We start from the raw sequence: 15,024 nt of genomic DNA, 5'->3' as shown, positions 1-15,024 counted from the left end.
CTCCAGCATCTCATGTCCTCACATGGCTGTCTTCTTATGAAGACACCAGTCATACTGGATTCCACCATCTTAACTAATTATGTCTACATTGACCTTATTTCCAAATAAGGTCACGTTCTGAGGTGCTGGGGCATTTGCACACCACTCAGCTCAAAACGACTGCTACACAGAGCTGAATTTTACTGCTCTGCCACATTCTGGGATGACATTGGAAAGTGTCCTGCAGCCACTGCTTAGATAACTCTGGGGAACTTGGGGGTACAGGGTGTCCTGTGTGCCGTGAGCAGCCACCCTCGACACTGGGGCCCTCTGGACCCCAGCCCAGCTCTCTGTTGGTGCAAGCTCAAGGAAAACAAAAGCATTTCAATACTACTGAAAAGTCTCACGTGCATGTTGGGGGTGGTAACTAGGGAGAAAAGTCATTTGTGAAGAAAGTAAGTCGTCCTCCTTTGCTGCTATCCTTTCACACTGTTTCTATGGGAACAACCGAAATGTTCATTGATGGATAAATGGATAAAGAAAATGTAATATATATATGTGCATATATATATATATATGCCACATTTACATATATACCACATTGATATTTATACATATACACACACATAACATACACAGTGGAATATTATTCATCCATAAAAAAAAAAGAAGGAAATCTTGCCATCTGCAACAACGTGGACGGACCTTGAGGGCCTTATGCCAAGTGAGATAAATCAGAGAAAAACAAATACTCTATGATCTCACTTACATGTGGGGGAAAAAAACAAACTCCTAGAAACAGAGAATTGGTGGTTGCTAGAGGCGGGGGCTGAAGGGTGGGCAAAATGGGAGAGGGAGGTCAAAAGTTACAAACTTCCAGTTCTAAGTCCTGGGGCTGTAAGGCACAGCAAGATGTCTATAGTCAACAAGACTGTAGTGTACATATGAAAGTTGCTCAGAGAGTAGATCTTAAAAGTTCTCACTACAAGAAAAAAACCTGTAACTACATGTGGTGATGGACGTTAACTAGAGTTGATCATTTTACAATACACACATGTAGCAAATCTTATGTTGTACACTTAAAACTAAGTAATGCAATGTTATGGGTGCCCAGGTGGTTCAGTTGAATAAGTGTCCGACTCTTGATCTCAGCTCAGGTCTTGATCTCAGGGGTGTGAATTCAAGCCCCACATTGGGCTCTCACGCTGGGCATGGGGCTTTAAAAAAAAAAAAACACTAATTCAGTATTATATGTCAATTGTATATCTCTCTCTCTTAAGATTTTATTTATTTATTCATGAGAGACACAGAGAGAGGCAGAGACATAGGCAGAGGGAGAAGCAGGCTCCATGCAGGGAACCCAATATGGGACTCCATCCCAGGACTCTGGGATCACGCCCTGAGCCGAAGGCAAACGCTCCACTGCTGAGCCACCCAGGCCTCTCTGTCAATTATCTCAATAGACAAGTGTCTGGTGGTTGCCAGAGGGGAGGTGAGTGTGAGGATTAGTGAAATAGGTGAAGGGGATCAAGAGCCCTGAGCAATGTATAGAACTGTTGAATCGTTATATGGAACACCTGAGACTAATGTAACACTTCATGTGAATTATACTTGAATTTAAAAAAAGATGATGTGAGTAGCCTTGGATTTATATATACGTAATATAAATCTAAGCAGCTCCTAAAACAGCTATACAAAAACACTATATATAAAACAAAACGTAGTTCTGAAATATGTTCAAGGAACTCACATGAGGGAACTAAAAGGAAAAAAAATAAATACAAAAAAGAGAACAAAGGAAAAATGTTTGCTTCTGCATCTTGAATAGGGTGGTGGTTACACAGGTGTACGCATTTTATTAACAGCCATCAAGCTGCCTGCTTAAAATGTGTTCATTTTTTGTATGTAAATTACATATCCGCAAAACATTTCTTCAAATGAGCACAAAAACAAAATGTCTTGAAATGAGAAAGAGTGAGAGGAGAGGAAACTCCGGCGTAACATTACTACCCACTGGGCATCTTAGTGGATGGCTTCGAAGCACACGTGCTGTCGATGTATGAATCGAACAGTTGCGGAGAGGCCCTATTCTGTCCTCTCTTGAGCAAAGATCAGGCCTTTCCCTTTATCGGTCTGAAGATCTCCAAGCCGCTCACTCTGTTCTGCAGGACTGCGGAGGAGGGGGCCACCCACTCGACAAGGAGGTGGCCGAGCCGGGAGGGTCCTGCCCCGACGGACAAGTGCCTCGCTGTGCCACGGACAACAACCGACCTTGGGGACAGTCGACGGCAAGGAGGGGTGGCTCGGATCTGAGTCCTGCCCAGGCAGCCCTCCACACCCCCAGCACAGGCTCCCCCCGCCCCCGCCCCGCACCTCGCTGGTTCACGCGGTTCTTCTCCTTCTTCCCAGCCGGTTATCACGTACCCAGTCAAGGTCAGTGGAAAAATTGCTCTGTAAGTACGTGCCTGATTCTTTCCATCTTGGCAAATTGCAGCCTCTTTTTTTCCCTGTAACAGCATCAGATGATTGAGCAATGCAGGCGGGGGGCTGGGGAGGAGCCTGCAAGGTACCATGGTGAGAAGATGGAATATTGGAAATACTGGGACATCTTGGTGCCCTAAGCCTGGTTTCCCTCCACAAGAGAGGACCTGGGACCCTGTGCCCAGTCTGTTTCTCTAGAAATATGTGTCCCTGTGGCCACCACACACACACACACACACACACACACACACGGCCACCCCTGCGGCAAAGGGCTTGTGCCCTGTTCCTGTCTGGCATGCACTCTGGCTGCCACTTCTAGAAGCCCAGGTGAGAGCCCCGCATGCCCTCTCCCCCCACAGACCTCTGCTAACCTCTTTGAGCCTCAAGTTTTCTCACACTTTCCCTGGGGTCACCGACACGTGACACCTGCAGGAATGAGCATCCTCATGCTCCCCGCTGCAGCTCCATCCGTGAGGAATCTTGAAACAACAGCTAGCTGAGAAGGCCGTGCACCCCAACTGCCAGCCTCTGTTGCGGTCTCGGTGCACAGTTATATGAGGGGACTGCTGTCAGCCCTCACCATGAAGATGCCTCCATGCTCCTACCCCTGAGACCCATCCGCCACAGTCCTGTGGAGGCCTAGGCAATGCAACCTGGTGTGGGTTCAAGTCACATGACAGTGAGGCCAGCTGACACTCGTTGGTAGACCCCTTACCTTGCATGTAACTTTTCATGATAAAAGATACTATCATAAAATTTGACATTTTAACCATTTTAAGAGTATAATTTAGTGCATTAAGTGCATTAATATTGTGCAACCACACCACCATCCGTCCCTGGGGCTATTTTTCATCTTCCCAAATGAAGGCCTGTCCCCATTGACCATGAACTCCTGCTCTCTCCCCCAGCCCCTGGCAAGCTCTAATCTTCAGTGTCCCAGACTCAGACTCCCCTGGGTACCTCATGTAAGCGGGAGCACAGTATTGCTTCGTCTGCGACTGGCTTATTCCACTTAGCATCATCTCTTCAAGGGCCGTCCGTGTTGTAGCCTGGGTCAGACTCGCCTTCCTTTTTATGGCTCAATAATATTCCACTGCATGGCACGGAATGTGTTCAGAACACATTTTCCTGATCCACTTATCTGCCCATGAACTCTTGGGTTGCTGGAGGACATTCTTTTTAAGAGTTGCATCGGGAGACGTGCCTCAATACCCTTCTTCCCATCCAGGGTGTAGGACCCCTCTCAGAGGCAAAAGTACCCCTAGAAGGCGTTTTGCAGGTCCTGCCGGCCCTACTTGGCACATGTGCCGAGGGACCAGTCTCAGCTAGGGTTCGTGACTGTGGACGAGAGAAACAGACTCCAGCTAATCTGCCTAGAAAGGGGATTTATTAAAAGGCTATTAGCTAGCTCACAGAATCCCCAGGACAGAAAAATCCAGGCTAAGCGAGGATGCCAAAAACAACTGCATGATTGCTAAAATCGTGCGGCAGCTTCAGCTCCATCAGGACGCGGCTGCTCGGCCAAGCCTTGGATGATTCATCTCCCTCACCAGCATCGCGCCCGGCACAGCATGCGGCCCGGCTGCCCTGGGCTCGGGGGTCTCCCTAACCGCACCCCCCACGCACACACCAGCGCCAGTATTCATGTCCCTGCTCCCCCTTGTCACACGCGGCCGAGGCCAAGTCAGGACCAGACCTAGCTGGCTGGCTGCCCCAGCAGCATGTGCCCGCAGCCCCGAGAAAGATGGGCTGGGGGCAGCCCCGGTGGCAGCGGTTTAGTGCCGCCTGAAGCCAGAGGTGTGGTCCTGGAGACCCCGGATCGAGTCCCGCGTCGGGCTCCCTGAGTGAAGCCTGCTTCTCCCTCTGCCTGTGTCTCTGCCTCTCTCTCTCTGAATGAATGAATGAATGAATAAATAAAAATTAAAAAAAAAAAAAAGAAAGAAAGGTGGGCCGGGGGAGTGAGAGCCCACAGCATGGGAGACCGCCCAGCGCGGGAAGGCGCCGGGTTCTGCGTGGCCGGAGGGAGAGAGGAAGATCCACGTCAGCTTTTAGTGGCAGCCTCAGCCCAGGTGGCAGGTGTCTCAAATCATCCAGGACTGCCATAGGCCTGATTAAGTGGGACCCATGTCCTGCACCCCACGCTTTAAAGGCCCCGCGTGGCTCCCTTCCATCGTGTCCCATCGTCTGTAGTCCGTGGCCAGCGAGCCACGTGCCTGGCCTGTGCCCTCCTCCCGTGGGTCAGGCTCTGGGTAGCATCAGGCAGGCGGCACCAGGGCCTGCACACGCCTTAACCCGGGGCCACCCTCCCGAGGGCGAACGACACTGCCAGGCAGGCCCCCCACACGGGGCCGTTGGCCGCGAGTGTGCTGCGGGGGGCCCCACGCGGGCGTCAGCGAGCGGCCGGTGGTCAGGACAGGGCCAGGGCAGGCCCGGAAGGCGCTGGACGAGGCCGGGCCCGGCCGTCCCCCCAGGATGTCCCGCCACGGAACTCCAAGGAGTCCAGGGAGTCTAAGCTCAGACCTGGGTGACAGGTGCATCTGTCAGGGGAGAAGGATAGGACCTAGTTGGGGGGTGGGGGGTGGTAAAATAGACACAAAATAACATTGACCATTTCGACCATTCCACACACAGCTCACTTGTGCAATTGCCACCAGCAGCCGTCTCCAGAACCTTCTCATCTTCCCAAACAAACCGCTCCACTGAGCGCAAAGCCTCACCCCTGCCCCGGCCCCTGGGCCTCCAGCCTGCTTCCAGGTGGGAGCAGAAGCTCGCGGTGTTTGTTCGTTGGTCCGGCTGCTTCCACTGAGCAGAGTGTTTTCCACGTTCATCCGCCTGGTGGTGCGTGTCTGGATCCCCGAGCCTGACTCACGTTCGGCGTAGGAACCACGGCGCGTTGTTTATCCATTCGGGCGTGTCTTCCCTTTCGGCTGCTGTGAGCGATGCTCCTGTGAAGTGGGGTGGAGGCCCTGCCTGCCGTGCTTTGGGGTGTGCACCACGGACTGGAAGTGTCAGACCCGATGCCAGTCCCGGGGGGCAACTCTTTTGAGGATCCACAAACTGCTTTCCACAGGGGCTGCACCACGCTGCCTGCCCACCTGCAACCGAGGGTCCCCAGTTCTCCACATCCTCACCAACACTTGCTGTTGTGTTGGGTTTTTTGTTTTTTTTTTAAGATTTTATTTATTTATTCATGAGAGACACAGAGAGAGAGGCAGAGACACAGGCAGAGGGAGAAGCAGGCTCCATGCAGGGAGCCCGACGTGAGACTCGATCCCGGGTCTCCAGGTTCACGCCCTGGGCTGAAGGTGGCACTAGACCGCTGAGCCACCCAGGCTGCCCTGTTTTGTTTTTTTTTTTTTTTTTTTTTTAATAATAGTCATCCAAGGGGGCCTGGGGGTAGCTTGTTTAATGACGTGCAGATACTAAGATGAGGAGTATGTACTTGTGCTCTTACCTGAGCCCAGAATTGCCAGGGTTGGGCCTCTTCTCACCACAATTATATTGGAGAGTGTGTTCATTTCCTAGAGTTGCCATCACAAATCACCCCAAACTGGGTGGCTCAAAACAACAGAAATGTACTCTCTCACCTTTCTGGGGGCCAGCAGCTACCTGCAGGGCCTTTCTCCCCATGAAGTCTCTAGGGAAGGGTCCTTTCCTGCCTCTTCCACCTTGTGCGGGCTCCCAGTGCCCCCTGGCTTGGGCAGCATGCCCTGACCTCTGCCTCCATCTCCATGGCCCCCTGCCCCGGGTAGGATGGATCCTCAGTCTCGGCACCCCAACAGTTCTCATCTCTTCTAGTTTAAATAGTCTCTTTTGGATAAGAAGGAAGAAGACTTTGAGTTCAGGTGTCTCAAAGACCCACTCCACACAGAGGGATCTTTCGGCCTTAGGGGTGGTGTTGAGTTGGGTCCCAGGAGAAGCAAGCACCAAGGTGGGATGGTATCTGGGGGACTCCCCCCAGTAAGAGCAAACAGTAAGCGGGCAGCAGGCAAGACAGTTGCCAGACCTCAGTGCAAGCCTGGCCCTGTGTGCGGGGGCAGGAAGGACAGTTGGTGGCTGTGGCCTGGCCTGCCTGGAGCCAGGGAAGCGCAGCAAGCCCGGTGGGGCATCCCTGAGCACTGCGGGCTGTCGGCTGTCGCTGGAGTCCTGTTTGCTCCAGCACCCTGCATGCGGCTCCCAACCACTGGCAGGGAGGCTGGGAGCATGCCACTGCCACCTCCCCCCCCCCCCCCCGCCGTGTCCTCTGAGCTGCTGGGCTGTGGGCATCACCAGCACCCTCCTGGCCTGGCTCTGGCACGTCTCCTTGCCCTGTCCACCTCTCCCCCAGCAGGGTGTTCTCAGCCCTGCAAATGAAGAAGAAGGTCATGGCAGGCTGGTGTGTGCAGACGCCCCAGGGCCCCTCCACCCAGGGGCCCAGACAGGAAGCAGGACAGACCACCTCTCCTGCACTTCCTCGAAACCCTCTGGCCTCTCTACTGCCTTGGGTCTGAGCACCAAGTCCAGCATCCCACATTCGAGCCTTCCTCCCCAGGCCCCACGCCAGTCCTGGTAGGGACTTCATGGCCACCACCAGCCCCTGAATGTCCAGTCTATCTTAAAATAGACCCTCGGTGCCCTGGGCCTCTGGGCCAGAGCCATTGATGTGCTGCCAAACAGCCCCCAGGAAGCCACTCCTTCAAGGGGCTCAGGAAGCTTTTCTAAAGTGGTTTAAACCCCGGTGTGAGCAGTGATGTCTGTCCTCTCTCAGGCAGAGGAAGAGATACGGGTCACAAACTCTCCTGAGAGCAAAAATACATCAAAACAAATTTCAAAATAGCATCCCCCCCTCCATTTGGGAAAAAAAAAATGGAATTTTAAATGACTCCACCTGTAGGCAAGGAGAAGCCCTTTTGGATTTCTTATTTTTTGGTGCCCTCAAGTGGTGACTTAGGTTTTCAAAAAGTGGAATCATTCTCCTAATTCTCTGTATCCTTGTTTCCCTGCTTCTAGAACATGTCGCATTTTTATCTCTTGAACTATTTTTAGGGGAATTTTGTCCAAAAAAACAGGGAAGATCCCCTAAACTTGACAGACCCCAAATTAAATCGGCTGTTTTTAAGCAAGTGAGAGAGAGAGGCTGTTTTAAGCAAATGAGAGATTCTACATTTCTAAGAGGCAGCACTCAAAACGGGCTTTAATGAAGTCCCTTTGTTTTCCATAAAATATAACATCGTGCTCTTCAGATATCACTCACCCCCAGTCGTCCACACCTTCTCATCGTTTCCCCTTGACGTTCCAAAGGCTCAAGCAGAGCTTGGGGGCGGCCTGCCTTACAAGGTTGGACAAAGGCAGCCCCAGCCCAGCCCCTGCTATCCTCCCATGGGGTGGCCTGTCTCCCCCTTCTATGCCCCAAGATGACTGACAACGAATACAGCCAATTACAACTGTCCCTTTCTCCCTTTGGGGGCACTGAGAGGTGGGTTTGTTCATGGCCAACAGAGGCATGACAAAACGACAATCACTAGAAGTTATCGTGACATAAAGAAAGCTCTAAAGACCAAAAGAAGAGCTTCTCTTCTTGTTGTGTTTTGTCGTTAGAGCTCCCAGGATGACCCCCAGGGGCTGGCTGTCCCAGGAGGATGGAGCGATGGAGGAGGTTCAAGCAGATGTCCTGCTCACTTCTGCCCAGGGTCCCTGGCACACCTGTTGTAACTGAAAAATTCAGACTGATCCTTGGGGCGGCCACAGGTCCTGAGAATGCGGGTGCCAGATGTCTTAAACCAAATACTAGACAAAATTGATTACAGTTCTGCACACAAAAAAACAAACTTCTTGGCAGCCCGGGTGGCTCAGTGGTTTGGCGCCGCCTTCGGCCCAGGGTGTGATCCTGGAGACTAGGGATCGAGTCCCACATCGGGCTCCCTGCATGGAGCCTGCTTCTCCCTCTGCCTGTGTCTCTGCCTCTGTGTGTGTGTGTGTGTGTCTCTCATGAATAAATAAATAAAATCTTTTTTAAAAAACCCCACAAACTTCTTACGTTTATATATCTTGTATTTTCTCAATACATTTCTCAGGTGGAAAACACAAAAGCAGAGGATGTAGTTCAAGATTGGAGACTGGCAATCCTAAAGGTGGGATCATCCCTGTTTCTTCCAGGAATGGGAGGTGGGCCTGAGGTGCTCAGGCAAACGGGAGCCCACTTAGTCCAACAAGCCCAGAGTTCCTGGTTGGGCAGGTATAGTAGTCTCCTGCCTTCCCTTTCCCAGCTATCATGGTACTTCCTTCCACCCAGACCCACAGGAATATTAGCCCTGCTCCCATAGCCCTGTTCACATTGCTGCAAGGAATAAGAAGGGGGTAGCCAGTGAAGCCCTACAGATACACAGTTGTAAGAAATGGCCATCCATAGGGCACCTGGCTGGCTCGGCCTGTAGAGCATTCTACTCTTGATCCTTGGGTCCTGAGATCAAGCCCCACATTGGGCATAGAGCTCACTAAAAAAAATTAAAATAAAAAATAAATAAATAAAATTTAAAAACAGAAATGTCCATCCATAAATATTTATTTGGTTTGTTTTCACCCTTCTCAACTACGTAAAACATTTCAGATGACTTTAATGAATGCTTATAAATGATGGACATAAAATTAAGATCTTAGAAGGATAGGTAGGATGAAAGATATAGTCCAAAGGAAAAATTAACATGTAGATATCCAGACTGTAGTCTCACCTGTATTAACATGAATTAATATTTATCTACATATTTTAATTGAGCTTCCTGGTGGTCAAAGCAATAAGGAAAATATTATTAGCATTCTCTGGAATGGAAAGGAAACTACACCAATGTTTCTTAGCTCTCCTTGCATTTAGGTCTGAGTAAAATTTCTCCCCTGGTCTTCCTTGGAGTGAAAAATGAATGCCTTTGTAACATAAAAACACTGTGGTCCAGGTACACAGCTTTTTAGAGGTCTAGCTTAGAATGTAGTTAAAACCCTATATGATCTAAGAATAGACTGACAAACGATCTTCCATACATCCAGATTTCTTTAGGTGGGTTCTTGATAAAAGTAGATCATCAGGCTGTTCAAGGATTATATTCTCAGGCAATCATTTTCTGTATCAGAATCAAAATAAACAAAGCTACATGAGTTCCTGGTATCTGAAGGATGCCCATGGCAGCCGCCCACAGCAATTGGTCTGCAACTCTGTTTTCTAAAGGAACCTACCTGACACTTTGCTTGTGTGTGGGTAGTAATATTGCACAGAGGAAATATTCTCTACTGCCTTAACATAACACAAATTCCACCTCGTGGCATTAAGCAAACCACGTGAACCCACTCAGAGAGAGCAGACTCTTGTGTTGGAACCAGGCAGAAGAATCTTGCATGGGCTGATAATGAAAGAAGGGTCCATGTCAAGAATGATAAACAAACGTAAAGAAAAGCCAAATACAAGTGATTGAGGAAAAAGAAAGAAAACTAGCTTGTTACCTTCTTTATGAAAGTATCTGGGAAGAAACAAGGAGAGAAGAATGGAAGTTTGGGAAATTAATATTTTTGCCCGTTGCATATTTTTAAAAGGATATTCCTATAGAACAGCCTACATACAGAGAACACAAGAGAAAATAGTGACCAGTGGAAATCCCTTTTTGGTTTCTGATTTGGGGCACCATTAGGTGGTCCTTTCTGCCTAAATGGTTCTAATGATTATGTTCATTACTCTATCACTTGTCATCTTTCTTTTGGAGGTAACTGAAATGACTCCTTCCTGAATTTTGATAACCTTCCTAAAAGTACAGAATTTTTCTAAGAGGTGACTATTTATCTTGAGGGTAGAGTTGCCAAATGGCATTTACCAAAAATATTAGCTATACGTGATACAAATTTGCCAACCTACGAGGTTTTTCCAATGGCATTTTAAAATTTGATTCTCACTCAGAAAGCACAAACATTAGAGTGCCCAGTTCCAAGCCAGAATCCCTGCCAATTCCATATGGAGGGTCATCCATATCTGGTCTCCTTTCCCTTGTCTCCAGGGCAAAGAGGGGAGTTGGGGCCTTCATTACAGGTAGGTCACCTAGTGGCTAACCTCTGCACCCCAGGGAGAGTTGCCACTGCCTCTCCCAAACCAGCTGTTGAAAGGAGTAACCACAGTTCACCTGCCAGGTACATCACAGGGGAGGTGGAAATTGTTAACCTGTATGCAGCCCTTGGAAATGTCCATAGGGATGTGTGTGTTTATTTCACTTGTGTTCCACAAAGGAAGTGAAGTAGCTAAGACACATAAATTAAGTAAAAATGTGGACATGGATAAAAGCCAAAATCAGAAGGGCACAGGCAGCATGAGAGAGGAAAGCCAGGGGGAAAGAGCTATAAACATGCCGACCACAGAGCTGTCTGGATTCCAGCCAGTGGGCTGTAAACACCCAGGCATCAGAGCAAAGAGAAAAACCAAGTAGGGTCCATGATTTGTGTCCTCTGTAAACTGACTAGTTCCTGTCTGGGGGGGGGGGGGGGGGGGGGGGGCGCGGCACAGTGCAGGGAGGGAGGACACACATGTCCTGGTCTGAATAGAATTTCTACCATGGATGTTTCTGGGGAGACAGTGAGCAAAGACTTTAAAACCAGTCATCGGGTGGTGTTTTTTAGCACTCTGTTTTTCCAGACATTTTTTCTGGGATACAATTCACATACCATCAAATTTACCTTATGTAAAGAGTACAATTTGGGGCACCTGAGTGGTGTAGTCAGTTGGGCGTCTGACTCTTGGTTTTAGCTCAGGTCTGATCTCGGGTTGTGGGATCGAGGCCTGAGTCAGGCTCTGTCTGTGCTCAGCACAGAATCTGCTTGGGCTTCTCAATCTCTCTGCCCCTCTGCCTGAGTGCGCTCTCTCTTTCTCTCTAAAATAAGTCAACAAATCTTTAAAAAAATAAAGTGCGTAATTCAGTGGGTTTTAGTAGAATCACAGAATTGTGTCACCATCCTAATTTTAGAACATCTTTATCACCCTCAAAAGAAAGCCCATACCCCTTAGCTCACACTCCCCACTCCCCAGAAACACGCATCTACTTTCTCTATGGTCCCTATGGATTTGCCTACTCTGAACATTTCATTTAAATACAATATATGGTCTTTTGTGACTGACTTCTTTCACTTAGCCTAAGGTTTTCAATCCACATTGCAGCGGGGATCAGTACTTCATTCCTTTTTATTGCCAAATAATATTCTATTGTATTGATATACTTCATGTCTTCTTTTTAAATTTAAATTCAATTAGCCAACATATAGTACATCATTAGTTTCAGATGTAGTCTTCAACAATCCACCAGTTGTGCATAACACCCAGTGCTCATCACATCACGTACCTTCCTTAATGCTCTTATGTCTCTTTTGAAGTTAAGCAGATAGCATAATTCTAGGGTGGGGGTAGGGGGTAGGCATCAAGTCAGAGGCTGTCTGGGATAATCCAGCTGGGTCCTGGAGTTCACAGAATATCTAAGAATTGAAATGCACAGGGAGTCCTTCAAATTATGGTTGCAACTTTGTTCCAGATGTGCACTTGATCAGAACAGAGAGCAACCCAAGTGCACACTGCTTGGAAAGGCTGGGATGGGCAAGGCAGATCTGGGCTGGCTCAGGACAGACACATAGATTTCAGAATGGACTGGTCAGATGACAGGATTAAGGACCTTTTGCGGTATTAAGGACCCTACCCAAGATTCATACTTAGAAAGATGACTATTCAGTAGGAGAAGGATAAACATTATATGGTCTCATTCATTTGGGGAATATAAAAATAGTGAAAGGGAATAAAGGGGAAAGGAGAAAAAATGAGTGAGAAATATCAGAAAGGGAGACAGAACATGAGAGACTCCTAACTCTGGGAAACGAACTAGGGGTGGTAGAAAGGGAGGTGGGGGGGGGGTGATGGGGTAACAGGCACTGAAGGGGGCACTTGATGGGATGAGCACTGGGTGTTATTCTATATGTTGGCAAATTGAACACCAATAAAAAATAAATTTATAAAAAAAAAAAGAACGATGACTATTCCATCTGTGTAGGAGGTACTTGCAGGCCAGGGTAGAGTTTTACTTTGCACATTGTTCTAGATCTTCCCCACCAGGTGAGTAAAAAATGATCAAGACCACAAAGCTGTGTAGCAGAGAGCCCATCCCAGGAGGTTTTGAGACTTTGAGAACTTTGTTTTCTTTGAGAACAAAGAAAGCAAATACCCACTACTATGCCAGAGAGATCTTACTGCAACCATGAGAAACAGCCCACTACTACAAATAGGTTGCAAAATGAACCTCTAAGTAAAGACACTCGTTCCCTTGCTGACTGTACTTGCTAAATATAGACCAATTAAACTTGGACAAATTATCTGCCAAAATAAAAATCATTTAGGTTTTAAAAAAATCATTCTCATTTCAAGTGATTTTTTTAAAGATCTTATTTATTTGAGAGAGAGAGAAAGCTGAGTGGGGTGGGTGGCAGAGGGAGAAGCAGTCTCCCCACCAAGCAGGGAGCCCAACGAGGGGCTCAATCCCAGGAGATCATGACCTGAGTCAAAGGCAGACGCTTAATCAATTGAGCCACCCAGGCAACCCTGGTTTTAAGTGATTTTAAAGTAACTCTTCCTGACAGTGCTCAGGTTAGGGAACCAATTGCCTACTACTTACATTCCTAGCTTATGATGAAATAATATGAGAGGATAGTTCTTTCAGTCTGTGACCCTTTGTTTCTGTCTCTGCAGCCAAAGCCCTCCTGCCCCTTCGTGGTGTAAAAAGAAGACACCCCTCTCCCCTACCTTAGCAACCATATGTGGCAACAGGACTGAGGAGCTGCCCATCAGATGCTCTAGGGCTGGAGTTTGATTCATCATTAAACAAATATTTGCTGAGCCCCCACATGTCAGGCAATGGAGACATGACAGTAAACAAGACAAAGACCTTGCCCTCACGGAGCCCACATTCTCGTGGAGAGACAATAAACAACTACCTGTAAGGTGCTAATTAGTGCAGCGTGGAGTCTTAAGATAAGGGAAGGGGGTTATATATTAGACATGGGCGGGGGGGGGGGGGGGGGGCGGCTTCCCTGTAGATGTGACCTTGAATGGAGACCTTGAATGGTGAGGAAGAAAGCCACGTGGCCTGGGACGTGGAGGGAGGGAAGCAAAGTGACTTAGGAATTGTTGCTTGCAGCAGCTGTGCTAGAGCCCAGAGGGCTGGAAGTCTTTGCTAGTCTATGATGGGACAATGCAGGGGTTGTGACGGGGATACTGTGGTAGAACGAAGCGAAGCGTGTCTGTTCCCTTAGGGTTCAGCTGGGAAACCTGAGCTGCTAAAAGCACACTGGGAAGAAGGGAGGAACCAAGACTAGAGGTGGGAGGTCAGAGGATCAGAGAAAGTCGCTTGGAGCAGCCTGGAGCACTGGTGCAGGTGGGCCGGTCTGAGCGCACAGGGAAGTCGGAGGAGCCCTCATGCCCACCACTCTACAAAGGGGCGCGCGCCCTCAAAGAGGCCCTGGCTCTGCAGAGACTGGCTGGGGCTACTGATGATGGGCAGGGCCACGGGCCAGGGTGGTATTTGCATCCTCCTACCTGAGCTCGTCTTGGGATTGAGGGGTGGCGGGGGGGGGGGGACCAAAGGGAAACAGCCCTGAACGTGTCAGACTTGCCTTGCTCCTGTCTTGAGTTCCCCTTCTGCACTGGGCAGCATGGGAGCTTGCGGCAAGGACCTCAGTGGAGTTCTAGACATAATGGAGGTGCACACCCCAGCTGCATGTCCTGTATTAACAACCCTTGAGACACCTAGGTAGCACTTTGTGGAGGCGCTCACTGGCCGCCAGACCAGTCAGGTGGATTTTGGGGTAAGATGCCAGCGGTATGGATTTGGTGGGTGACACGGTGGAGGCGTGGGTTCCAATGACAGCTGGGAGCTTGTATCTCCGCTTTTGTGGAACTGAACTTCGAGGGTCCTCGGGCCCTCTCACATTAGGTCCTCAGACAGGAGAAGGAACTAAAAACTTAGCTAATAAGCACTTTGAAGGATTTCTCATGCTATCTGAAACCTGCCCACTGGTAGGTTCCAGCTCTCTCCCTCCCGATGGTGATCAGACATGATTATCATGCCCACTGTGTTTCATGCTGCAGAAGCTCTCGAACCCTGTACGCTGGAAAGAGGAGGACTCTGCCACAGAGTGTGCACATCCACCAGCCAGGTGGGAAAGCCACTTGCTTTCCCCACCCAAAACATCCCAGGAGCAGGGACCCCCTTCTGGGAGCATCAGTGGTCAGCATCCTCAAGAGTCCTGCCTGGAGGTCTGGGCCAGACCACCCAAGGCTGTTTTTATCCTTGTGGAAGTCAACACGGACACTGAAAGGGAAATGACCAGTCTCTGAATGAGGTCAGTCGTTCACTCTTATCACAAAAAAGGCTGAGCATTAACCCAGATGTGCGTATTTACTGATAAGTTGTGTGCTGTGCTACATGTACTGATATGCTCATGATTAAATAAATCTTTAAAAAAGTTTCATTTTTTCATGAGAGACACAGAGAGGCAGAGGGAGAAGCAGGCTCCCTGTGGGGA

Source organism: Canis lupus, chromosome 1 (assembly GCF_011100685.1).
Source record: "Canis lupus familiaris isolate Mischka breed German Shepherd chromosome 1, alternate assembly UU_Cfam_GSD_1.0, whole genome shotgun sequence".
In the NCBI taxonomy this organism is placed as follows: domain Eukaryota; kingdom Metazoa; phylum Chordata; class Mammalia; order Carnivora; family Canidae; genus Canis; species Canis lupus.
The sequence above is the reverse complement of the archived record's forward strand: the minus strand, read 5'-3'. Positions refer to the sequence as shown.